The following is a 17,912-nucleotide window of genomic DNA, read 5'->3' as shown; positions in this document are numbered from 1 at the left end:
GTATATGTAGATACTCCTAAAATCCACATATTATTTAAAACACTAAGTTTGCAGTGGTCTTGAGTTCTCTGGGAGCATTCTAGTTGTCTATAGTGACACTATGATTGTTTGATTAAGTATATAAAGAACCTTATGCCTTTTATACATATAGCTTTTTCCCGACCTTTATTGAGATACAGTTGGCATGTAACATTCTGTAAGTTTAAGATGTTCAACATGATGATTTGATACACATTTATATTGTGAAATTAGCTCTGTTTTAGAGAGCTTTGTATTTGACAAAGAAATAATAAATTAAAAAAAATAATTTTTCTGAAGACTAATTGACCCATAAAATGTGACTGCCAAATGATGACACAGTCCATAAGGCCATAAGTAAATTATGTTTAATAGTTTGTCCTTATATACTAACTGGTCAGTTTGATATTAAAATTAACCAAACTTGATTTCTGTTTAATAATATAATTTGGTCTGGGATTTGATTTTACTCTGCTTACATGCTAATAAGTAGCCTGCTTCTCTGTCATAGATGGTGTCAAAAGAAATGAGACTCTTGGGTCAGAAACAAAGGACTTCATTATTTGTGTCAAATTATTATTTTATCTCCTCTATAGGCTTTTTCAGTATACCTTTTTGTATTATTTTTAATGCTTACTCAAGTTAAGCTACATCAGTTAAGTTCAGTCGCTCAGTTGTGTCCAAATCTTTGCAACCCCGTGAACTGCAGCAGGCCAGGCCTCCATCACCAGCTCCTGGAGTTCACCAAAACTCATGTCCATTGACTCGGTGATTTCATCCAACCATCTCATCCTCTGTCGTCCCCTTCTCCTCCTGCCCCCAATCCTTCCCAGCATCAAGGTCTTTTCCAATGAGTCAGCTCTTCGCATGAGGTGGCCAAAGTATTGGAGTTTCAGCTTCAACATCAGTCCTTCCAATGAACACCAAGAACTGATCTCCTTTAGGATGGACTGGTTAGATCTCCTTGCAGTACAAGGGACTCTCAAGAGTCTTCTCCAACACCACAGTTTGAAACCATCAATTCTGCAGTGCTCAGCTTTCTTTATAGTCCAACTCTCACATCCATACATGACCACTGGAAAAACCATAGCCTTGACTAGACGGACCTTTGTTGGCAAAATAATGTCTCTGCTTTTTAATATGCTCTCTAGGTTGGTCATACTTCCAAGGAGTAAGCGTCTTTTAATTTCATGGCTACAATCACCATCAGCAGTGATTTTGGAGCCCCAAAAAATAAAGTCAGCCACCGTTTCCACTGTTTCCCCATCTATTTCCCATGAAGTGATGGGACTGGATGCCATGATCTTAGTTTTCTGAATGTTGAGCTTTAAGCCAACATTTTCACTCTCCTCTTTAACTTTCACCAAGAGGCTCTTTAATTCTTCTTCCCTTTCTGCCGTAAGGGTGGTGTCATCTGCATATCTGAGGTTGTTGATATTTCTCCTGGCAATCTTGATTCCAGCTTTTGCTTCTTCCAGCCCAGCGTTCTCATGTACTCTGCATATAAGTTAAATAAGCAGGGTGACAATATACAGCCTTGATGTACTCCTTTTCCTATTTGGAACCAGTCTGTGGTTCCATGTCCAGTTCTAACTGTTGCTTCCTGACCTGCATACAGGTTTCTCAAGAGGCAAGTCAGGTGGTCTGGTATTCCCATCTCTTCCAGAATTTTCCACAGTTTATTGTGATCCACACAGTCAAAGGCTTTGGCATAGTCAATAAAGCAGAACTAGATGTTTTTCTGGAACTCTCTTGCTTTTTTGATGATCCAGCAGATGTTGGCAATTTGATCTCTGTTTCCTCTGCCTTTTGTAAAACCAGCTTGAATATCTGGAATTTCATGGTTCACGTATTGCTGAAGCCTGGCTTGGAGAGTTTTTAGCATTACATTTCTAGCGTTTGAGGTGAATGTAATTGTGTGGTAGTTTGAGCATTCTTTGGCATTGCCTTTCTTAGGGATTGGAATGAAAACTGACCTTTTCCAGTCCTGTGGCCACTGCTGAATAGGTAATTAAGTGCATATTATTTGTGAATTTACTTTAAGGGATACTAACCTACAGGGCTGAAATTGCCTCTATTAGTTATTCCTTTGAGGTAAGAAGTTAATCCTAGAAGAAGTGCCTAGTAAACTATGGCTTTGATTTTGAATGTAGTGATGCATATCTAAAAATAAGACTCAGAGCTGCCTATCACTTACATGTACCATCTTTCAAACTCTGGAATTTGGAGCATTGCAGTAGTAGTGTCTAGTCAGTCAGGTAAGAGCATGAAAAGTAGTCAAGACTTGAAAAAGAAGTATAAAAATGGGTTAGAAGAATATCTCCATATGGTCCAATGACAACTGTGGCCAGTATACATATATATAGGCCAATTCTGAAACTAATTTTTATTAGATGGGGCATTTCAAGGAACCTGCATACACGTAGATACCTAACAATTAGTTTTGTTTTCCATAAGCTGTAAATTTTCCTCTCAGTCTTTCTCCCTTACACTTGCTTCATGCATCAGCATTCTCTTCTCTTTATGCCTGAGATTCCCCAGGATGTAACTTTGGCTACAATTGGCAAAAATCAAAACCTTCAAAAATTAAAAAATACCCGCGTTAAGCATCACAAAACAAGCTACTTTTTGGCTCTTTCTCTAAAGGTCACATAATGCTTTGTATTTTCTACAACATGACACGGCATGACAGAACAAAGTAGTTATCTTTTGTACTTGTCAGCATTGTTATATCAACTTCAAAAGATGAAATGCTTCTGAGTATGCTGTTGCTTTTTTCCTTTGGGGGCTTACACTGATTTCTTTAAAGTATTATGTGCATCAAATAAATGATTCATTTATTATCCCTGACACCTGAATTTGCTAACGAAAAAAGTATTGAGACATCATTTCAAAACTGCATCTGGATGCTATTTACCTTTGAAGTCATAAAAATGCAGTTCATTTGGACTTTGTCTTTAAGTTACCATTTTTACCTAACATCTGTGTTTTGTAGTAGGAGAAGAAGTCATACTATCACTGGAAGTTATCAGGGCAAAGTTTAGACTGTCAGGGAAATAAATGTTAATGTTTAATTGAATGGTTTTTATGAAAAACTTGAGTCAAAATTGTATTTTGATTCCTAAACTATAAGATGACATACCTTGCATTAGGGTAATACCAGCTGATAGAACACAAAACCCTTATGTAATAGCAGCTTAATTCAATAGGTTTTTTTTTCCCATTACCTAACAGTTCAGTGAAGATGCTTCTGGTTGAACTTCTGCATAGGGTCCTGCCATCATCATATGTTTCTCCATTTAGCCTGGTGGATTTCTGCAGCCAAATGGGAGAAAATAGAGTGGAAGGTTGCATGTGGGAAGTTTCTGTGAGCCAAAACTGAAGGTGGCATACACTATTTTTGTCCATATTCTCTTGGCTAGAATTTAATTCATTGACATACCCAACTCCAAGGGAAATTTGTTCATGCTGTGTGCTTGGAAGTGGCTTTGGTAAACAGCCAGTGGTCTCTGCTCTAGGAAACTTAATTAGGGAGATTCTCCGTTATGGTGGAGAGAGATGTAAATTCGAGGTCGGTCAGACTTAAGATAAAATATAGCTCAGTCAGTTATAAGTTATGTAACCCTGGGAAAATTACTAGTCTTCCATTTTCCAAAATGCACAGAATCATAGAATAGGAAAATAACACCTACTACACAGGATTGTTGGACGGTGAAGAAAGCTGAGCGCCGCAGAATTGATGCTTTTGAACTGTGGTGTTGGAGAAGACTCTTGAGAATCCCTTGGACTGCAAGGAGATCCAATCAGTCCATCCTAAAAGAGATCAATCCTGGGTGTTCATTGGAAGGTCTGATGTTGAAGCTGAAGCTCCAATACTTTGGGCACCTCATGCGAAGGGTTGACTCATTGGAAAAGACCCTAATGCTGGGTAGGATTGGGGGCGGGAGGAGAAGGGGACGACAGAGGATGAGATGGTTGGATGGCATCACCGACTCGATGAACATGGGTTTGGGTAGAATCCGGGAGTTGGTGATGGACAGGGAGGCCTGGCGTGCTGTAATTCATGGGGTCTCAGAGAGTCGGACACGACTGAGCGACTGAACTGAACTGAACACAGGATTGTTAAAAGATTAAATGATGTAATGTGTGTAAGTGCCTAGAACAATGCAAGGAATATTAGAAACACTTGGAAACGATAGTCTTAATTTTTATTGTTAATTTATACAATTTATTCTCTGATGATCTATAATAAATCTGATTTGGTTTAACATTAGCTTGGTTCAATACCAAAGTGATTCTTAAGGAGGACTTAATCTATGTATAAGCCATGGCAGTTCAGAAAATTGTGCTTTGTAAGCAGCTGTCCAAAGCAAATGGATACCTAAATATTTATTCAGTAGGCCTAAATTTCGGGGCAGATAGGACACAAACTTAACATGTACTTTGGTTTTCTTTTCAGGCAGTAGATACTGATTTTGAAGTTTGCTTCTTGGCTGAATTTATTAAGGAAAGAAATTATGAATCTTTAGGGCAGTTAGAGGGGAAGCCCCTGGTGGCTCAGCTGGTAAAGAATCTGCTTACAATGCAGGAGTGTGAGTGTGATAGTTGGTCAGTAGTGTCCCAACTCTTTGTGACCCCAAGGACTATAGAGTCCATGGAATTCTCCAGGCCAAAATATCTGAGTTAGTAGCCACTCCCTTCTCCAGGAGATCTTCCCAAACCAGGAATGGAACCTAGCTCTCCCACATTGCAGGTGGGTTGCAATGCACGAGACCCAGGTTCAATCCCTGGGTTGGGAAGATCCCCTGGAGAAGGGAGTGGGAAGCCACTCCAGAATTCTTGCATGGAGAAGTCCATGGACAGAGGAGCCTGGAGGGCTACGGTCCATGGGGTAGCAAAGAGTCAGACACAACTGAGTGACTAAGCACAGACACACACAGGATGGTTAGAAGAGTAAACTTATCTATGGTCTTAGTCCATTTGGGCTGCTATAACAGAATATCACAGGCTGAATGGCTTAAACAACAGACGTTTATTTCTCTTAGTCTAGAGGCTGGGAGAGTCCAGGAGCAAGGTGCCGGCAGATTTTGTGTCTGCTGAGAGCCCACTTACTTGTTCATAGGTGGCCATCTTCCCCTTGTGTCTTCACATGGCAGAAGAGGTGGGGGTAGGGTGCTCTCTGGAGTCTCTTTCATAAAGGCATTAATCCTACATGAGGATTTCACCCTCATGACAAAATCATCACCTCTCTGAGGACCTATCATCACACTGGGGGGTTAGATTTCTATGTACACAACACAAACATACAGTCTATACGTAAGTGTGTATATATGTGTGTATCTGTATCTACATTCATATCTATCTATATATCTGTCCATCTATCTGTCTAAAAAGATATCATTTCTCTAACATCTATCCTATGGTAATGTATCTCATGATTTTAATATTTTTATTTCTTGGTTATTCAAATCACTTAAAATCTAATATAATTACAGTTATACATTCATAAAGAATAAATATGCTACATACTTTAATGTTACGGGACTTACAGTGTAAATAATCCATAAGAATCCACTTTTAGAAAGAGTATAGCTTTTCTTTAATAGAAATAACATGATTAACATGCTACTTTTTCTTATACATAAAAGAATCTGGAGGAGAAAAAAATCGTATTAAAACTAAACATGAAAGTATAAAATTATGCTTTCAAAAACAGAATCAAAATTCATATTTCTGTTCAACTTTCAGAGACTCCAGATTCTTGACCACATATAATTTTAGATTATTCAGTTATGGTTTGGTTTTTTAAAGACTTTATTCTTTATCTTGATTCATAAAATGATTTCTTAAGTTTCTCTAAGCATTGAAACGTAATGACATCTTGTCATCATTAAGTCTTCTGTGAAGAACAAACAGGACTGAACTTGATCTTTTCATTGCACTGGGCAGTGAATGATAGGGTTTGAGGAGAGTGGTTTTGTCATCTGTAGGCCAGAGCAAATATTTCAAGACGAGTATGGTTGCCAGTGTAAAGTCTTATCCTTGTTACTTGCATACTAAATCCCAAATCCCCAATATATCTTATTTTCTGTGATTGTCAAAGAAGTATGTGATTGTGAATTTTTCTTTACTTTCATTGCAGTTCTGTTTTTCCCTGAATTTGTTAGATAGCTACCAAGCTAGTTTGACTTATGCAGTATCTTAAGTAATTTCTGCCTAATCAGTTGATGAGTTTGGGAATGACCTTGTCTAAAGCATCATCAGTCCGCATTCAAATTCAGTTATACATTTTGCACGTCTTAACTTCATGCCAGCAAATAGATAAATCACACATCCCAAGAATATCAAGCTAAGTCAACATAGAGGATTTAGGGGGAAGAGTTTTTTAGTGCTAGAATTGACTTTAACTGGTAAAGGAGAATCTATTCATGCTTCTTTTGTCTACTTTGTATTATTAAATGTGTGACTGTGCATCTCTGTCTTCTGTAGTTGAAGATACTGCAGCTGGTATTATGTGCTGTGTAAAAGTGTGTCTACAAAGATGGTATTGTACCAAACGGTCCTCCCAGAGCACAGAATAAAGTTACCCTCTTCATAATGTCTGTCGATGTTATTTTCAAGGTCTGTTGATATTTATGAATTTCCTCCCCTTTTTCTCATTCAAATAGAATTAGCTTTTCAGGAAGGACAAAATTAGAGTAATTCTTCAATATATATCAGGTATATTCACAGGATTTTTTAGCCTACTGGACAGTTTCTAAGATTCAGAGTTGCTTTCTTAAACTTACTTTCTTTTCCTCTTTTACTTCCACTTCCCCCTGAAAGCAAATGCGTAGCATTACATGAAGAATGGGAGAACTCTCCCAGCTGTATAGATGGATTGAATATTTTTTTGTAATGTTTTTCTAACTTCCTGGTTCAGGGTTTGCTGTTCATTGGCAAGCAAATACTTTGCATAGCAAAGGCAGACTTTATAAACCTTCTAGAGACATGTCTGTGTTGCATGACAAAAGTTATTGCCCCCTCCTTCATCCACCAATGAATATATTTTCTTATTCCTTAAAAAGAAACTGGGGAGTCAACAAAATGAAAACAAATATTTAATTAAATTCTAGGACCACTTTTATAATACCTCTATAGTAGTCATTTATATGTTAATATTTTACAGTGACTAATTTAATATTACAGTGTGAGAATGGGGCATTTCCTTGGGCCAATGATTATCTACCCAGTTTTCAATTAGAGAAGACTGCCAATTATCTGGAGTGGTTTTTATTTTAATTACTGGATGATTAGGATAGCCAGGTAACCAGCCCAGAGGAAGGAGCACTGAACTGTGTGTGTGAATCCTTATTTTGCAAACCCATCAAATAAATAAAGGCTATGCAAGGAAACTTTCAATGGAATGGTAGATAATTTATCTGAGGCAGTCCGTATTCTTTTACCCATTTGATCACTGAAAAGTGAGTTTAAAATGCTAAACTAGCTGTCTGTGAACTAGACATTGCTTTTCTCTAAGGAAAAATAAATTCAGATGAAAGGTTTTATTTGTTAGCAATCAGTGTTCAATATTTTAGGTTTAACATGTTTTGATATGGTATTTATCTCTTTGAGAGAAGTCACTTATAGAGTGATCTTTCCCTCCTGAAGTATGGCTGAGACTTGAGACAGAAAGATAGCATGAACAAATTCCTGATTTTCTGGTCTTGTCTATAACTTCAGATTTTTCACTCAAGTTCCTTCTCTAAATCTCCAGCTACCCTCTGAATATTTCCACTTAAGTGTTCCCCATTCATGTTAACTTCAACAAATATTCAAACCAATCCTATTTTCTTCCCAAACAAGGTTTGTTCTCAGGCTTCTGTGTTCTTGTCTCTGCCAAAGAAACCACTACTTTAACATTCTTTCAGACAAGAATGGTTATAGTAATTGATTCTATGCTATCATCTTCCTTTTTTGTCCATCATCCTTTGACAAATTTCTTAGGCCAGTGTCTTTATATCTTTTTGGGCCATCATTCCTGTCCAGTCTTTCATAGGCTCACAGCTAAAGAACCACAGTAGCCTATACTGAGAAAATATTCTCATTTCTTTAAATAACCCTTTGAATAGCAAACGTTGGGTTTTTATACAATTAATTTACTTAAAAATATTTCATTGACTATTTAATCAAGTAAGGAATTTATACATTTTTCTGCTCAAGTTTCAAAGCCTTCAATAATTTGTTACTGCATAACTGATGGAAAAGGAAGGACCAGTTTGGTGATACCAAATTACTGAAAGGGACTGATTTAAGTTAATGAATGGATTAAAATTTGAGTTGGAGTCCAAGAATTCTCCATTTAGATTTACTCTATTTTTTTAAAGATATTTAAAATGTAGTATTCAAACAGATGTTCCTAATATATTTAATTTTAAAAAGAAAAGAAAGTATTAATTGTGATCTGAAAAAAAGGGAAAATGCTGAGTATAGAATTTAAGCAAATTGGGAAAACCATCTTAGTAGGTGGTTTAAGCCATATTATTTTTTAAATTAAATATAAAGTCAGCATGGAGATGCTGATCACTTGAGATAGGTAAATTGTGTAAGTATTGGGAAAATGAAACCTATATATTAAAATATAAAATACTTATTTACCTGCATTTAAAAATGTATATATATTATCAAGGTTACATGAGAACAAAATTTTATCTCAGTTCAGTTCGGTAGCTCAGTCGTGTCCAGCTCTTTGCAACCCCATGAATCACAGCATGCCAGGCCTCCCTGTCCATCACCAACTCCCTGTGTCCACCCATACCCATGCCCATCAAGTTGGTGATGCCATCCAGCCATCTTACCCTCTGTCGTCCCCTTCTCCTCCTGCTGTCAATCTTTCCCACCATCAGGGTCTTTTCCAATGAGTCAGCTCTTCGCATGAGGTGGCCAACGTATTGGAGTTTCAGCTTCAACATCAGTCCTTCCAATGAACATCCAGGACTGATCTCCTTTAGGATGGACTGGTTGGATCTCCTTGCATTCCAAGGGACTCTCAAGAGTCTTCTCCAACACCACAGTTCAAAAGCATCAGTTCTTCGGTGCTCAGCTTTCTTTATAGTCCAACTCTCACATCCATACATGACCACTGGAAAAACCATAGCCTTGACTAGATGGACCTTTGTTGGTAAAGTAACGTCTCTGCTTTTTAATATGCTGTCTAGGTTGGTCATAACTTTCCTTTCAAGGAGTAAGCGTCTTTTAATTTCATGGCTGCAATCACCATCTGCAGTGATTTTGGAGCCCAGAAAAATAAAGTCTCTCACTGTTTCCACTGTTTTCCCATCTATCTGCCATGAAGTGATGGGACCGGACACCATGATCTTAGTTTTCTGAATGTTGAGCTTTAAGCCAACTTTTTCACTTGCCTCTTTCACTTTCATCAAGAGACTTTTTAGTTCCTCTTCACTTTCTGCCAGAAGGGTGGTGTCATCTGCATATCTGAGGTTATTGATATTTCTCCCGGCAATCTTGATTCCAGCTTGTGTTTCTTCCAGCCCAGCGTTTCTCATGATGTACTCTGCATGTAAGTTAAATAAGCAGGGTGACAATATACCGCCTTGACGTACTCCTTTTCCTATTTGGGACCAGTCTGTGGTTCCATGTCCAGTTCTAACTGTTGCTTCCTGACCTGCATACAGGTTTCTCAAGAGGCAGGTGGTCTGGTATTCCCATCTCTTTCAGAATTTTCCAGTTTATTGTGATCCACACAGTTTAACTATATGCAGCATGAAAACAGATACATTTGTCAAGAACATCTAGTAGACCAGACAGTTTGAGAAAGATACTATGTGCCTTTAATTAGCTGCTGATAGGGTTGAAAAATGCCTATATTATAGGCTAATAAAATAGTAGGTTTACAATGTACGGTAATTTCTTTTGTTTAGGACTTCCCTGGTGGCTCAGATGGTAAAGAATCTGCCTGCAATGCAGGAGACCATGGTTCGATTCCAGGGACAGAGCGGCCTGATGGGCTACAGTCCATGGGGTCACAAAGAGTTGAACACTATTGAGCAACTAACACAACTTAAGGCAGTTTCTTTTTTCCCCTTGAGGAACAATGGGTACTAAAACTTATCAAGTTTAAACTATTCTGACACAACTAAGTGGTTACTACTCATGGAACCTGTTTCCAAACCCTGATTAATGCTACTCAGAGGAAAGGCACGTGGATGAGGAGATGGGGATTTTCTTAACAGTTTTCACGTAAAAACAACACTGTTCCTTTTCTTATTTCAGTATGGTTTTAATGTGGAAAAAGTAGGCTTGACCGACATAATAATGTAAATAAGCATCAGAATAAGTAACTGAGGAAGTTAGGTTAATCATTTACCATGGTTGAGATTATTTCTAAGTACAGTCTGAAATACATTATTTCCCACAGTCCTTTCCATTCTTAATTATTTTTAAACATTAATCTAAAGTTAATTGTAATTAATTTTTAATTTCATTAATTTCAACATTCAGCCTCCATTAAAACACAAACAAAACTAAGATTTGCAAGGAGAAAAAATAGTAATACTTTTATTAATCACTGCTAGGATTTTATTACAGTTTGGATTAATTTTGAATATTTTAAATATCTATTCTGCTGGAATAATATTAACAGAAAAACACATATTTTTATAACTTAATAACTTGAGCACATTTACACCTTGGGCTCTCCTAAAATGTCTTTACTACAGGAAAGCATAAAATAAATATAAAAGAAAAACTAAAAGGACTGCTCAACTATTGAAATTCTATGTTAACTGAAATTAATAATTTTTAAAGACAAATTTTTTCTAACCTTGCTGAAAATAATCTCTCCAAAAGAGCAAAATTTGATTACACTTTATCCAGGTGGTGCTAGTTTCTGCCTACCAGAGTAGGAAATGTGAGAGAAGCAGGTTTGATCTCTGACTGGGAAAGATCCCTTGGAGGAGGACATGGCAACCCACTCCAGTATTCTTGCCTGGAGAATCCCATGGACAGAGGAGCCTGTCAGGCTACAGTCCATGGAGTCTCAAAGAGTTGGACATGACTGAGTGACTAACACTTACTTACTTACTTATCATCCTCTAGGTTCAAGAAACCTGGTTGGTCATTTGACAAGTTTAGAAGAAGTATAGCTTTTGACATAAGCTGCAAACAGGTAGAGATGCAACCCATGCATCCAAGTGTCACAGGAGGTTATAGGGCTCTAAGTTGTGAGAGAGGAGACAGAAAGAAAACTTCATCCCTTTTGTTCTACAGAGGCAACATGACTCAAGCTAGTACGTTACTTCTCGGAATTTCTTTTTTCCTTATCTGTGAAAGAGGCACTGACAAAGTGATTTCTGTGTTCTCTCCGATCAAAGCTTTTAAAGCTGTCATTCTTAATATTCTCTCCACATGTATATAAAATGGAAAAAAAATCATATTTTTATAATCTATGAAAGCTGCAAATAGAACTGCATTTTAGCAAGATTTTTTCTATTACATATTAAAATTTTGAAAAAGTAGAGTAGGTAAATCATATTGAGAAATATGATTATGTAGACATGCTTAGTCATTCAGTCATGTCTAACTCTTTGAAACCTCATGGACTGTAGCCTCCTGATTTCTCTGTCCAGGAGACTTTCTAAGCAAGAATACTGGAGGGGTTGCCATTTCCTACTCCAACAATATGATCATTTTATCATAATGATTTCACGTTTAATATGAATACCATCCTTTATTAAAAATTAGCTTTATTAAACTATACCTTTTTTCTAGTCTCATGACCAGAAGGAGATTTGTCTTTCTTAATAATATTTTTAAGTTTATCGAGGAATAATTGACAAATATATATAAATATATAATTGTATATATTTAAATTATACAGTGTGGTTATTTGATATACATATACATTGTATAATGATTACAGAAATCAAGTTAATTAGCACATCCATACCCCACATAGCTAATGCAGACAGCGTGTGTGTGTGTGTGGTGACAGTGCTTAAGATCTATTCTCGGTAAATTTCAAGCATGCAGTACTGACTGTAGTCACTATGCTGAACGTTAGATCCTTAGAACTTACTTTTATGACACCTGAAATTTTGTACCCTTTGACTGATAACACCCTATTTCCCCAAGTACCAAACCCTTGTCAACTATAATTCTTTTTTTTTTTTCCATTCTGATTCCATATATAAGTGATACAATACAATATTTGTCTTTCTTTATCTGGCTAATCGGAGAAGGCAATGGCACCCCACTCCAGTACTCTTGCCTGGAAAATCCCATGGATGGAGGAGCCTGGTAGGCTACAGTCCATGGGGTCACTAAGAGTCGGACACGACTGAGCGACTTCACTTTCACTTTTCCCTTTCATGCACTGGAGAAGGAAATGGCAACCCACTCCAGTATTCTTGCCTGGAGAATCCCAGGGACGGCGGAGCCTGATGGGCTGCCGTCTATGAGGTCGCACAGAGTCGGACACGACTGAAGCGACTTAGCAGCAGCAGCAGCAGCAGCATCTGGCTAATTTCACTTAGCATAACGCCTTCCACGTTTCCTATGCTGTTGTGAATGGAAAGATTTTCTTTTTTTTATGGGTGAATAATTTCCCATTGGGTGTATATTTGTGTGTGTGTGTGTGTGAGTCTGTGTGTGTGTAAATTTTCCCTATCTCTTCACCCATTGAACAACATTTAGGTTGTTTTCATATCTTGGCTACTGTAAAAGATGCTGTAGTGGACATCGGCTTGCACATGTCTCTTTGAGATACTGATTTCAATTCCTTTGGATATATACTCAGGAGTGATCTTGCTGGATAATATTAGTTCAGTTTTAAATTTTTTTGAGGAACTGCCTTACTGTTTTCTTTAATGGCTGTAACATTTTACATTTTCACCTCAACAATTTATAAAGCTGCCCTTTTTTCACAGTGTCACCTGCATTTGTCATCTCTTGTCTTTTTGATGACAGCCATCCTAACAGGTGGGAAGTGAGATTTCATTGTGTTTTGATTTGCATTTCCCTGTTGATTAGTGGTGTTGAGCACTTTTTTGTATACCTGTTGGCATTTTTATGTCTTCTTTGGAAGCATGTCTGTTTGGTTCCTTTGCCCATTTTTCAATTGAATTATTCACTTTTTTGCTTGTGAGTTGTATGAATTATTTATATATTTCAGATATTAACCCCTTAGTAGATATATGGTTGTGAATATTTTCTCCCATTCAGTGGATTGTCTTTTCAATTTATCCATTGTTTCCTTTACTGTGCAGAATTTATGTAGTTTAAGGAGTCTCACTTCCAATACCAATTTTTTGGACTTTTCCCCTATGTTTTTTGTATTTATTTTCCCTATGTGTTTTATATTTAAGTTCTTAATCCATTTTGAGTTAATTTTTGTGAGTTGTGTAACACAGAGTTTCAGTTTTATTCTTTTGCATGTGGATGTCCAGTTTTCCTAGCACCATTTACTGAAGAGACTGTCCTTTTCCCATTGCGTGTACTTGGCACCCTTGTCAAAAATTAACTGACCTTATATACAGGAGTTTATGTCTAGGTCCTCTGTTCTGTTCCACTGTTAGATATTTGATTGGGATTACATTGAATCTGTTGGATGGATGTTTGATTGGGATTACATTGAATCTGTTTGATGGCACCACTGACACAATGGACATGGGTTTGGATGGACGCTGGGAGTTGGTGATGGTGAGGAAGGCCTGGCGTGCTGCGGTTGATGGGGTTGCAAAGAGTCGGACATGACTGAGCAACTGAAATGAACTGAACTGAACACTGAATCTGTAGATCACTTTAGGTAGTATGGACATTTTCACAGTATTAATTCTTCCAGTCCAAGAACATGACACATCTTTCCATCTCTTTGTGTTTTCTTCAGTCTCTCAATCAGTGCCTTAGTTTTCAGTGTACAGGTCTTAAACCTTCTCGGTTAAATTTATTCCTAAGAATTATTTTATATGCTACTGCAAAAGGGATTGCTTTCTTAATTTCTCTTTCAGATAGTTTGTTACTAGTGTATAGAAACAAACATTATTTTTGTATGTTGATTTTATATCTTACAACTTTTTTATTAGTTCTAACAGTTTTTTTGAAGTCGTTTGGATTTTCTAGATATTACATATCATTTGTAAATAATGAAAATTTTACTTCTTTTGTCCCAATTTGGATACCTTTTATCACTTTTTTTGTCTGATTTCTCTCTCTTGCTGAGGCTTCCAGTACTACCTTGAGTGACAGTTGTCAGAGTAGACACCCTTGTCTTGTTCCCGATTTCAAAGGAAAAGTTTTCAGCCTTTCACTATTGAATGTGATATTAGCTTTGCATCTGTCATATATTCCATTTATTGTATTGAAACATTTTCCTTTAAAGCCAGGTTTAGAGGTTTTTAAATTATGGAAAACGTGATTTGTAAAATTCTTTTTCTGCATCTGTTGAGATATTCCAGTGATTTTTTTCTTTAATTCTATGAATGTGGCATATCAAATTTATCGATTTGCATATGTAGAATGATCCTTCATCCCAGGGGTAAATCTCACTTGATTATGATGGATGAGTCTTTTAATGTAGTGTTGAGTTCAGTTTGCTCATATTTGGTTGATAATATTTTAAATCAATATTCTTCAGAGATATTGGTCTGCAATTTTCTTATGGTGTCCCCTGGCTTTGCTATCAGGGTGATGTTGTCCTCCTAAACTGAGTTTCTATTCATTTTTTTGGAAGAGTTTGAGAAGTGTCGGTATTCATTCTTCTTTAAATATTTGGTGGCATTCACCAGTAAAAACATCTGCTTCTGAACCTTTCTGTGGTAGGAGATTTTTGATTCCTGATTCAGTCTCCTTACTCATTATTATTCTGTCCAGATTGTCTACTTCTTCGTGATCCAGTCATTATTTTTTAGGGGGGTGACATAGGTGCATGCCAGAAGCTTTGCCCCCAGATGCAAGCTCTTCTGCCTCCCTTCCCTGATGCACCTGATGCCCTGCATGGGCTGGTGTCCCCTCTGCATCTGCTCTGTTTGGGTGACCTACAATGTGTGTATCTGGAGGAGCTCAGGAAACCACAGCTACAAACTCCCTACCACAAGGGCAGTCCAGCAGTGCTGCCAATTTAGGCTCCTGAGGCTGATGGAGATGCCTGGGGTGCCTGTGCCTTTGGACTCCAGCACTTCTGCCTTGCTTTGCCTTTGTCTGCTGCTGCTGCTGCTGCTAAGTCGCTTTAGTCGTGCCCGACTCTGTGCGACCCCATAGACGGCAGCCTACCAGGCTCCTCCGTCCCTGGTATTCTCCAGGCAAGAACACTGGAGTGGGTTGCCATTTCCTTCTCCAGTGCATGAAAGTGAAAAGTGAAAATGGAGTTGCTCAGTCATGTCTGACTCTTCGCGACCGCATGGACTTCAGCCTACCAGGCTCCTCCATCCATGGGATTTTCCAGTCAAGAGTACTGGAGTGGGTTGCCATTGCCTTCTCCGTGCCTTTGTCCAGTCCTCCCTGAATATTGTAGAAGGTGAATAAAGGCTGTGTGTTTCTAGGAATGTATCCATTTCTTCTAGGTTATCCAGTTTGTTGGCATATCATTGTTCACAGCAGAGCTGGGCTTAGAGCATTAGCAGGACTTCCCCGCCATGACAGGTCAGAGCCCTGATGGTGTGGGATCGAGAGCGGTGTCAGCTCTGGTCCCCTTCCTGTATGTGGTTAGGTGCTGATAGAAGGACACAAAAGGGACTGGGGCTTCTGAGGGCAGGTCCCACTCTGGCAGCAGCTCCAGTGACAGAGAGTAGGTGCTGTGGCGACTTTAGGCAGGTCTGTCAGTGTAATCAGCATTGGTGAAGCCTGTGGGAGACCTCTGGAGCAAAGGCTGCAAAAGTCGACAGTTGTGAGTCTTGATGGGTTCTCCTGCTCTCCTTGCCCCATGGAGTGAAATTTCTTCTGAGACTATCCTTTCTGGCTCCAAACTTCTCTGTACTGGGTGACACAGGTAATAGGCTTCCTATGTTTTTCTCTGATCCCATCCTTGCCTTTTGAGCCAAATAGGGTTTTTTGATGTTGCCTTGTTGTAGTCCAGAGCTTTCCCTGAACTATTTTCTCTAGTTGTGATTGTTTATTTATTGCTTGGGGGATTTTTCTTTGAGAGATGAGTATTGGGATTTCCTAGCCCTCCATCCCCATTCATGGATTACATCCATGTCATATTGAAGGGATTTGTGTAACCCAATGAAGCTATGAGCAATGCCATGCAGGGCCACTCAAGACGGACAAGTCATAATAAAGTGACCTGACAAAATGTGGTCCGCAGGAGAAGGAAATGGGAACCCTATCCAGTATTCTTGGACTGCAGGGAAATCGGACCAGTCAATCCTAAAGGAAATCAACCCTGAATATTCATTGGAAGGACTGTTGCTGAAGCTGAAGCTCCAGTACTTTGGCCACATGATGCAAAATGCTGACTCATTGGTAAAGATACTGATGCTGGGAAAGATTGAAGGAGAAGAGGGCGGCAAAGGATGTTATGGTTAGATAGCGTCACCAACTCAATGTACATGAATTTGAGCAAACTCCAGGAAATAGTGGAGGACAGAGAAGACTCATGTGCTGCAGTCCATGAGGTCTCAAAGAATCAGACATGACTTAGCAACTGAACAACAAGCTCTCCATCTTGCTGACATCACCTCTCAATTCTTACTTTTCATGTATGTTCCAGAAATCTGAAATTGGATTTTTGCAAGGCTATTTTGAGTATAAAGTTGTTTTTCGGAAGCTTAAAAATAAAAATCTTTCTATCATGTCATATCTGCATTAACTACATTATAAAGTTAATTAAGCAATAGCTGGGCATTTCATAGGGATTAATGATTAACGAGAAGTGGATGAGTAGATGGCCCAAGGTACAGCCAAGGACCATTAACATCCACTGGCTATTAATTTCCAGAAAATGCCCAGCATCAAAGTCATTATTGCTATTATGAACTGAAAATGGAAAAGAAATATAGGCATATGGATTTTTTTAAGGGTGATGCAATTTTAATTAATATGTACAAGGCATTCATGGAGAACTTAATTTTTCTACATTATCCAATCACATTGCTGTTCTTATCTCTCATGGTTCCATTTGGGTTATAATTAAGCAGTAACAATTGTAGACCTGGGTATTTCCTGAGGCTTAATGAATGGCTGGGTGGAGTTAATTGCCTAAAGTATAGCTTCAGGCCATTAACCTCAGTTGGTCACTAATCTCTAGGAATTATTTTAACTGAGGTCATTTTTATTTTTGTGGTAAGAAGAAAAATATATTCAATTATTTTACTACACTGTTGCATTTTTGTTTTCTTGAGATGTATCCAATAATATTAGGGATCTGTGGAGTCTTTATGTATGTCCATTTCAAAGTTACCTCTTTTTGAGTATGAAGAGTAGGTGGAGAACATACTTACATACTTAGAATAGCCTTTTTTCATGAACTTGTTGATTCTTTTCCTTATTGAGATAATCTGTTCTTACCTTGGTTAAACCTGAAGAAAGATTACCTTTGTTATCAATCTGTCATGTGTGAATAATATTTTTATCTAATACATATTTATTAATTCTATTGGCCATTGTTTTTTATAATGTATATATTCTTAATATGATTTTTCCTTGTGTTTCTCTTAATGTTCTAACAATAAAACTAATTCCTTTGATTTATTGTTTTGTTACTAATTTCTGCTTTACTTGAAAAGTAAAAAAATAAATGGATTTATTTAGACTGAAGAGGATAATTAACAAAATGCTAAGATTACCATCTAAAATCCCATTTTGTACTGAAGGTCATACATAAAGAAACTAAAGGTCACAGAGTTACAAGGTCTTCCATGGTAGTTCAGTTCAGTTCAGTTCAGTCACTCAGTCGTGTC

At 37.8% G+C, this 17,912-nt stretch overlaps 1 protein-coding gene and 1 long non-coding RNA gene across 3 annotated transcripts in view; both read left to right on the top strand.

Annotated features, from left to right (window-relative positions):
• ERBB4 (erb-b2 receptor tyrosine kinase 4) overlaps positions 1-17,912 on the top strand; it is a 1,244,626-nt gene that overhangs the window by 32,346 nt on the left and 1,194,368 nt on the right. The gene's annotated exons all lie outside the window — the stretch shown is intronic.
• Positions 1,538-10,765, top strand: LOC145542960 (uncharacterized). Its single transcript, XR_014080313.1, has 2 exons — positions 1,538-3,620; positions 9,101-10,765. It is a non-coding gene; the product is annotated as an uncharacterized LOC145542960 (long non-coding RNA).

This window comes from Giraffa tippelskirchi, chromosome 3 (assembly GCF_054371585.1).
Source record: "Giraffa tippelskirchi isolate mGirTip1 chromosome 3, T2T-mGirTip1v1.2.pri, whole genome shotgun sequence".
NCBI lineage: Eukaryota > Metazoa > Chordata > Mammalia > Artiodactyla > Giraffidae > Giraffa > Giraffa tippelskirchi.
This window is presented reverse-complemented; position numbering and strand designations above follow the sequence as displayed.